A 9,492-nucleotide genomic window follows, 5' to 3' on the forward strand; every position below is an offset into this window, starting at 1 on the left:
GAGGGCAAGGGAGGTTTGGCGACGTCGTCTCCATATCCTTCTAGCATTTGAACAACCCTGCTCATACCTGGGCGATCTTTGTAGTTGTATTGGATGCACCATAATCCCACTTTAGTCATTCTTCTTGCCTTCTCCTCATCTTCTGCTCCCACTTCTCCTCCTCCTCTCAATCTCAGTCCCAACTCCCCTCTCTCAAGCAGCTTGAAAGCCCATTCTGGAAAGTAAAACTGACTGGAATGGCTCACCTTCCAATCGAAGTTCTTTCTTTCACCGACAATCTCTAACAAAAGCATTCCAAAACTGTAGACATCTGATTTGTCTGTAACAGGTCCCAGAGCTCTATCACACACCTCTGGCGCAACATATCCCGGCGTCCCTCTCGCGGCAGTCATTGACATATGGTCGTCTCCCTTGCCACAAAGTTTTGCGAGACCAAAATCAGAAACTTTTGGTGTGAAGTCGGCGTCCAGCAATATATTTTGAGGTTTGATGTCGAAGTGTATGATGCGCTTCTCGCAATCTTGGTGTAAATATGCAATTCCGAGCAGCGCCCAAAGCTATTGAATACAAATTTTCCCACGTTAACAATCTCCCCTTCTCCTTTCCCGCGAAGATAAATTTCTCCAGAGACACATTAGCCATGTACTCATATACTAGTGCGCTTGTAAAGCTTTCAAAGCAATACCCCAACAGACGAACCAAATTGACGTGATGGAGCCGCCCAATGGTGGCCACTTCGTTCATGAAGTCGGTGCTCTCGCCGTGCCGATGTCTATCCAGAAGTTTAACGGCCACTAGAGTGCCATTCCAAAGCTTTCCTTCATAAACCACACCAAAACCGCCTTGTCCCAATTTTTCTGCGAAGTTGTTTGTGATCTTCTTGAGTTGTGAGAGCGAATATCTGGTTGGCATTTGATCAGCATTCCTTTAGGAATTCCTCCACCATTAAAACAGAGCAGCGAGAAGCGGCTTTTCTCCCCCCCTCGGCATATAACGTTATACCCACTAATAACCCTCCTGCGCTCAATAGTACAGCAGCTCCAACGGAAACACCTGGAGTAGTTAAAATAATTTTAGCAATCAAGAAACCTAACCAAATCCGAGTACTGGGAAAATACTTGGGAGAGTATCTTTACCTATTGTAACGCCATTCGTAACCTTCTTTCCTGATTCACATATATGAACGGCAATTAGCTTATTGACTTTCTTAACTGAACTTCTAGTATCTTTACATCTTAACTGAACTTCAAGTTCAAAGTAGTTTTGCAAAAGGTTCAAATAGAACATACCGTTGCCGGAGCATTTGTGAGTACGGGGTGCGTCCTTGCAATAGCAAGGAACGTCCAAGTTGAGTCCAAATTGTTGTAACCGCATATTCCTCTAGTTGCTTCACATGAGTTGCAGCTGTTATCTCTCTGTGTATCAGTGGAAACATATTGCGTTTTTCCTACCTCAACAATCACTTGTTCCATATAACATCCCCGGATCAAATGGCCTGATTTGTAGAAATCGTAATGTACAGTAGCATTACATTTCCAGAGCTGCTCACCAGTGGAGTCGAATGCATCCTGAAATGATATATTACACCGGTACACGTCTAGAGTTCTGTTCTCTTTAACCCAAATTTTGAAGAGGTCGTCTCCGTTTTCTGAGAGCGGTATCTGAATATTATTATCGAGATGATAAAAAAAGTTGCAGTTCTTTCCCTTGGCAATAACGAACGTGTGAGTGTGAAACGTTAGAATTGTGTAACTCTGGTCATGAATCTCCATAACTGGACTTGAATTCTGCACACAGTTGATCTGAGACTTAGGGTGACCACATCCGCGGTTTCCTACACCAAAGGGATACTTTATATCCATGCTCCCGCATTTACTAGTATTTTGACAGATCTCATATTGCGCGTCCCAGCATAACGAGCAGGGAAATAGAGTGGCCCAGCAGGCAGTAAGGATAAGGAAGACGTGGTGAACAGATATGGAGGGAAGGCGAGGAACATGTAATTCCATTGGGAGATAATGAGAGGAAATGATAGGTATCGATGAGAGGAAATGATAGGTATGGATAGGCTTTGGCCCTGGGATGACAAAAAAAAAAGTAGCACAACTACATGTGGTTTGATATAGAAGGTTTGATATAGACAGACAATTACATTACTAAATGTGGTTGGTGTTTAATATTAATATTAAAATTGATATTGATAAATATATAATAATAAATATAATAAGAAAAAATTACTAAATAAAAAATTAATAATATGATAATAATTATATTATTTTATATTATAATAATATAATTATAATTATAATCATAATTATAATTATTATTAATAATTAATAATTATAATTATTAAAATAATTAATAATTATTGGTGATGATGATGATGGTGGTTAACGTCTGTTGAGATCAAACATTGGTCTATCGGACCTAAAGAAATAAATTATCTATTTTGATTTAAGATTTTATTCCTATGCTCAAAAAGTTTGGAGAGAAGCCTCCCGAGCTCACTATAATTTTGACATTGTAAAAGGCTAGGAAGGTCAATATTGTAACAAAGATTGTGAAACTGAGATTTAATGTGGTTGTACATGGGGCACTCTAAGAGGAAGTGGTTTTCATCCTCGATGTTCCTATTCTCACATATATGGCAGATCCTTTCCATCCATGGCGTTTTAGGAACTGCCCAATGCCCTGTTTCACTATGGAGCTCATAAGAATTCGTTCTAATCTTTTCTATATCAATTTTCTTCTTTGAGCTAGTTAAATTAGAGAGATACTTTTGATCTTCTAGGGTGCGGTTGATGACCTTCTTATAATAACTTAATTTTATTTTAGCCGCTAAATGTTTTTCACACCACATTTTTTTCTTTGAACTTAGAAGTAACAATATCTTTAATGTTAGTTATGTTTTGCAATGCATCATTCTCGTTGATCTCCCAATAGTTTAACTAGGCCCTTGTGTCTTTATGCCACCCCCGATTGAGCCTTAGGTGGTTTTGGCTGGAATTTAAAGCTAGCTTAGGAAGTCTATGATCGTCTATGTTATTGAGTTTGTGCTTGTACAGCAGAAACCTAATCATAGCTAGGCTCTCAATAGGGGAAATACCTGCTTCTATAAGGAGAATAGGATAGGGTGTATTACTTTTAATTTTCAGGTTATAAGTTATAAAACACTTCTGGATTTGCTCTATCTTTCTTCGTGATTCTCTGGAGATGCTGCAACCCCAAACCTCACAGCCATATAAGATAACAGGAGTGACTAAAGTTTCAAAGAGGAACTTCTTTTTATCCCACATTATGAGGTTTGTTGTTTTACAATTATTTTCAAGACCAAAATAAGCTTTCCACCCCCCATTAATCCTTTTCTCATTGCTATGGTTCGAGTTCAGCTTGTGATGAATATCAATTCCTAGGTACTTGTAAGAATACACTTCCTCCAAGTTATTATTGTCATACATAAAATTAGCGTAAGTGTCCTTCTTGGATTTGATAATCATAACTTTTGTTTTGTCAGTGTTAACAATCATACAATAATTAATAATCATAATTATAATTAATAGTAAAAACAATATTAATATTAATATTAAATATGGTTGATCATGGTTGAACATTATTGACTTATACATGGAGACAATATTTTTAACAATACGATGTTGGATCATGGTTCATCATGGTTGACCATGATTAATTTTCATATTGAGACAATGTTTTTCACAAAGTGACATTTAACCATGGATGGAAATGGTTGACGATGGTTGACAATGGTTGTCTATCATTGATTTTCATATTAAGACAACCTTTGTCCTAATGTGATGTTGGACCATGGCTAACCATGGTTAATCATGATCATAAACTCCAGGTATTTATATTAAACCCAAGAATTAATCTTATAAACCCTATAAATAATAGTATACCCTAGGAATATGATTTCTTAGATTAATAAGCATAAGGGATCGATATTATAAACCCAAGGGAAAAATATTAAACCCAAGGGATTATTATTATAAACCCAAGGTATATAAACCCTAAGATAAATATTATAAATTCTAAAATAAACATGCTTGACCATGGTTTACCATGGTTGATTTTGATATCTTTGTAACAATGCGACGTTGGACCATGGTTGTCACAATGTGACGTTGGACCATGAGACAATATTCTTCACAATGTGTGAATGGTTATTGGCCATAGTTGACCATGGTTGATTTTCATATCAATAAAATCCTATGATAAACCATAAGGTAATTATTATAAACTAAGGTATATAAAATCTATGATAAATATTATAAATGATAAAATAAGCATGGCTGGCTATAGTTGACCATGGTCAATCTACATATTGAGGCAATCTTTGTCACATTACGATGTTGGGCCATGGTTCAACATGGTTGCTCACGATTGATTTTCACATTGAGAAAATCTTTCTCATAATAAAACGTTGGACCATGGATGACCATCGATTACCATGATTGACTATGATTACCCATGGTAAACCATGATTGACCATGGTTGATGATGGTTGTCCATGGTTGATTTTCATATTAAGACAATCTTTGTCACAATGTGACGTTGAACCATGGTCGACCATGATTATAAACCCAAGAGATTTATATTAAAACTAAAGATTAATATTATAAACCCTATGAATAATATTATGCTTTATTAATAAGAACCCTTAGATTAATAAATCCAAGGGATCGATATTATAATTCCAAGGGAATAATAAACCCAACGGATTAATACTAAAAACCCAAGCGATTAGAAACCCAAGGGAACATTATTAAACTAAGGGGAATAATATTATAAACCCTAAGATAAATATTATAAACCCTAAAATAAACATGGTTGACCATGGTTAATTTTCATATTGACACAATCTTTGTAACAATGTGACATTGGACCATCATTAACATTGGTTTACCATGGTTGTCACAATGTGATGTTTGACCATAAGAGAATATTTCAACAAATGTGATCATGGTTATTGACCATGATTGATTTTTATTTTGAGACAATCTTTCTCACAAGGCAACATTGGACCATGGTTGACCATAAAGCAACGGGATTGATATTATAAACATAACGGATTAATACTAAAATCCCAAGGGATTATAAACCCAATGGAATAATATTAAACCCAAGGGATTAATATTAAAAACCTAATGTATATAAACCCTAAGATAAACATGGTTGACAATGGCTAATTTTCATATTGACATGATATTTGTCATAATGTGACATTGGAAATGATTGAATATGATTGATTATCATATTGAGACAATATTTGTCAAAATGCGACATTGGACCATGATTGACCATGATTGATTTCCATATTGAGACAATATTTGCAAAAATGTGACATGGAACCATGGTTGATCATGATTGACCATGGTTAACGATTGTTTATAATGGTTTTCCGTGGTTCATTTAGATATATCTTTATCACAATGTGACATTGGACCATAGTTGACCATGATTATAAACCCAAGGGATTTATATGAAACCCAATGATTAATATTATAAACCTGAGGTATATAAACCCTAAGATACATATTATAAACCCTAAAATAAGCATGGTTGATGATGCTTGACCATGGTCAATTTACATATTGAGGAAATATTTGTCAAAATACGACATTGGACCATGGTTCAGAATGGTTGATCATGATTGATTTTTGCATTGAGACAATCTTTCTCACAATGCAACGTTGGACTATGGATGACCATGGATAACCATTATTGACCATGATTACCCATGGTAAACCATGACTGATCATAGTTTGTGATCAGGAGATCAATTTTAGGCTCAAAAATGAAAGTGCCCAGAACTTTTGAAACCAACACAAAATTGAAGAGCTCGATGATTTGAATCCAACACAACTTGTTTCACTCAAATCCAACATCGGATGCTCCCAAAATCGCGTTCTGATCGTTTTGGGAAACAGGTAAAATTTTGGAATTTTGAGTTGTAGGGATGCCGAGTCAACAATCCGTACTACTGACTGGACCATGACTAGGCTTCAGGAGTCAATGGCAGCTCGCCATGTGGCAGGCCCAGATTGCGCTGATGTGGTCAATTTGCATTTGTTGTTGGGTTGTTTAAGTGGCCAAGCACAAGTTGCCACGTGGCCCAACTAGAGGTCACTAGGTGGCAACATGGGACCACCAAAATTTGTTAAGGGTCCAAGAAATAGCCGACAGTTTCAAACACACAACCTGATCCCCACAAGTGCACAGTCTTACAACTAGGCTATGAGGCTTCATTGTTAAGCCCCTGGAGCAAAACACTATTTAAAGTTTATATGGCGGAAGATTGGAGGTAAGGGGCCAAGGCTTAGACCTGGTCACTCCATAAAACTTTGCCACATGTCCCAAGGATGGGAACGAGGGAGAAAGCGCAGAGCGTCAACCTTGAGGGGCCACTGCCACTACATGTGGCAGACACCATGACCAGGGCCGAAGCGGAGGTATGGGGGCCAACATTGAGTGTCGGACCCAACCCATATACACCCTCAAATGAACAAGCACTAGAGACCATGGGACACGGGAAAGAGAGACAGCCCTAGGTTCCAGCCCCCATTCACATGGGGGCCCATGTGACCACCGACAAGCGCATAGAGGTCATTAGCCAAACTAACCGTTCCACAAATTCCACCAGTTTTTCGTCAATTTTTCGCCCAGTTAGCGAAATTCATGGTGAAATTGTAGAATTGATAGACAAACACGCGAATTTGTAGGACAATTAATAGTTAAATTCATGGAGGAGCAAGAAGCTCATAGTGTTTCGAGTTTTTATCCAAATTGAGCTCAAAAAGAGGCTACTTAGGGGTTTCTGGATGTTCTGAATCCATTAGTAACCTCTATTTTCTGATTAGAGCACATCTATAGAGTATTTTTGCAGGTTTGAGACTAAAGGTGTATGGATCAATCAAAGTTTGGAAGCAGTTCTGGAGGCTATTTGGACATGGAGAAGACCTTGTAGGGGCATTCACAATTTCAGAAGGCTACTATAACAGTTGTAACCAGTAGGGTTTAGCTCAGTTTCAACTTATTTTATTATGAAGTTTTTGGTATGTACTTCAATGTGGAATTGAGGTGTTCACATGCTTGTTTTATCTCATTTTAATTGGAGTTTTGTCATCTTTATACGAGATGCTTTGATTTGATGTTATTATGAGAGTTCTTTGTAGGAGAACATTACCCAAGAGAGGTAATAGCCACATATTTATTGCAACAATTTTTTATGTACTCCATTGATACTGAATATATGAGTGGTCTAATCATGTTGATAGGCCCGAAGATGTAGCCCTAGAAGGGTGAACTTCGTAAAAAAATCCTTTGTTTTTCTCTTTTTTGTGCATGAGTTTTTTCAAGGCCCATTTTTCATGCTTGCAAAGTGTTGACACAACCCTTAGTTTTATTTTATTTGATTTTGGAATGAGAGACAAAATTCACCTTTTCCACTTTCAAATCAATTTAGTATAAGAGGACAAAGTTGATGGAGTTGCAAGATGGGCAGAAAAAAGAGTATTCAAGAGGTTGGGGAGTGAAATTTGGCTCTTCAAATGGAGAATATGGAATTGAGAAGGATGGTGTAGATAACTAAATAGGAGAATAGACACATGCACTTTGTGTTGCAACAAGTGCTTGATGAGAAAGTTGCAGAAAGTGTCACTCCTGTACCAGCAAAAGAGACCTCTAAGATGAAGCCGGTATGTGCACATGGTTCGAAAAGTGGTTTTGGATGATATATAGAAGATGATGCATGTGATTTTTGCAAACATATCAAAGAAGCACAACCTGTTCCAGTTAACAAGAGTGGATGGTTAGATTCGTCTGTAAGTTGGCCATCATTGTCATCATCAAGAGCAGAAAGGATGCATGATAAATTTAAAGAGGTAATGATTATCTCAAGTATCCTTCAATTCATTTATACAATAACTCTTTTGCATCATTTGAACAACATACCAAGGGTATAGGTATGAGGTTGCTCTCCAAGATGGGATATGAAGGTGGAGGTTTTGGCAAGAATGGTCAAGGCATTACCAATCCGATTATGGTTGAGGAAAGGCCAAAGTACCAGGGATTGGGATACAACCAAAGGGAGTTTGGAGGATGCTCCAAAAGGCTTGAAGGATATAAAAGATCTCAGCATGAGATGTCGCCACCTGGTGACAATCGTCAGAGTAGAAACTCTAGAGAAAGGTATAACATTCCAATGCATGGAAACTTTGAATACCTATGGAACCAATATCCTTGTACTTTTTGTAATGCTACTAATCATTATGTAGATGTGTGTGAGCAACGCCTAGTAATGGTTAAAAGAATGAATCAAATTCTATGCATCATCCATGGAAATTTTATTTTTCAAGAAAAGAACCTAAATGCCTAGGAGAGGTGAGATGTGGGTAGAATTTTTGTATTGTTGTCTTGTAAATTGTTTGTAAATACTTGTGGACATTACCTTTGGGTACTTTGCAAAGTGAACATCAGTGTCACTATGATCAACAAGAAGTTTTCATTTGATGTATGTATTTTCTTTTCTTAAGTCTACATGTTCAAGACTTTTTAGTGAATATACAAAGTTTGTCATTCAATATTGTCTACAAGTTGTATGATTCATTGATACAAGTATTCAAGGTGAATCTTGTGTGAAATCAAATAATTGTTTTCAATATCATATAAGATAATTGTGTTTGTAGGTAAGGACAATGTTGTGAGTGAAATTTTTTTGGGCAGTATACAAGCCCAATTTTAGAATGCTAAAGCATATTTATTTTGCTTATGAATTCCAAGATGGAATCAAGTTTGTATTCAACAAATTTTTACTTCAATATAAAAGGTTCTAAAGCCATGAAAGGATGAGATTAAAGAGAATATTCATATTTCACTCATCGATATTTTGTTCTTGTAACAAAAAGAAGAATGTTGGCTCGATTCTTGAGAGGACAAGTCTTCATGAGGATAATAAGTGAAGTGCATTGATTGGGGCTTGAAAGGCACCAATTGAAAATTTTGTAATTTGAATTGAGTTTTTGGGTATTTTTGAGTTCCCGACTCTTCATATGGACTAGGGAAGTACACTTTTGGAGTTTGAAGTTCCAAGTGGGGAGGAGTGATTAGGAGATGAATTCTAGGCTTAAAAAAAAGAAAGTGACTATAACTTATTTAACCCTGCACGAAATTGAAGAGCTCGGTGATCTGAATCCAACGCAACTCGTTTCACTCAAATCTGACATTGGATGCTCCCAGAACCACATTCTAATCGTTTCGGGAAACATGCAAAATTTTGGGATTTTGAATTACAAGGATGCTCAGTCAGCAATCCGTACTACTGATTAGACTATGGCTGGGCAGGGTTACTAGATTTTAGGAGCCAATGGCATCTCAACATGTGGCAAGCCCAGATTGCATTGACGTGGTCGATTTTCATTAGTTTTTAGGTTGTTTAAGTGGCCAACCACAGGCTGCCACATGGCCCAACCATAGGCT

General features: G+C 37.1%; 1 long non-coding RNA gene across 1 annotated transcript; it reads right to left on the reverse strand.

The window, feature by feature from the left end:
* Positions 1-916: 916 nt before the first annotated feature.
* LOC149174537 (uncharacterized) lies at positions 917-1,412 on the reverse strand. Its single transcript, XR_016258303.1, has 3 exons — positions 1,290-1,412; positions 1,137-1,166; positions 917-1,053 (listed from the first exon to the last, which is right to left on the reverse strand). It is a non-coding gene; the product is annotated as an uncharacterized LOC149174537 (long non-coding RNA).
* Between the last annotated feature and the right edge of the window lie 8,080 nt (positions 1,413-9,492).

Source organism: Pinus tabuliformis, chromosome 4_1 (assembly GCF_031772625.1).
Source record: "Pinus tabuliformis cultivar Carrire ecotype Pingquan chromosome 4_1, CPIR1, whole genome shotgun sequence".
Classification (NCBI taxonomy): Eukaryota; Viridiplantae; Streptophyta; class Pinopsida; order Pinales; family Pinaceae; genus Pinus; species Pinus tabuliformis.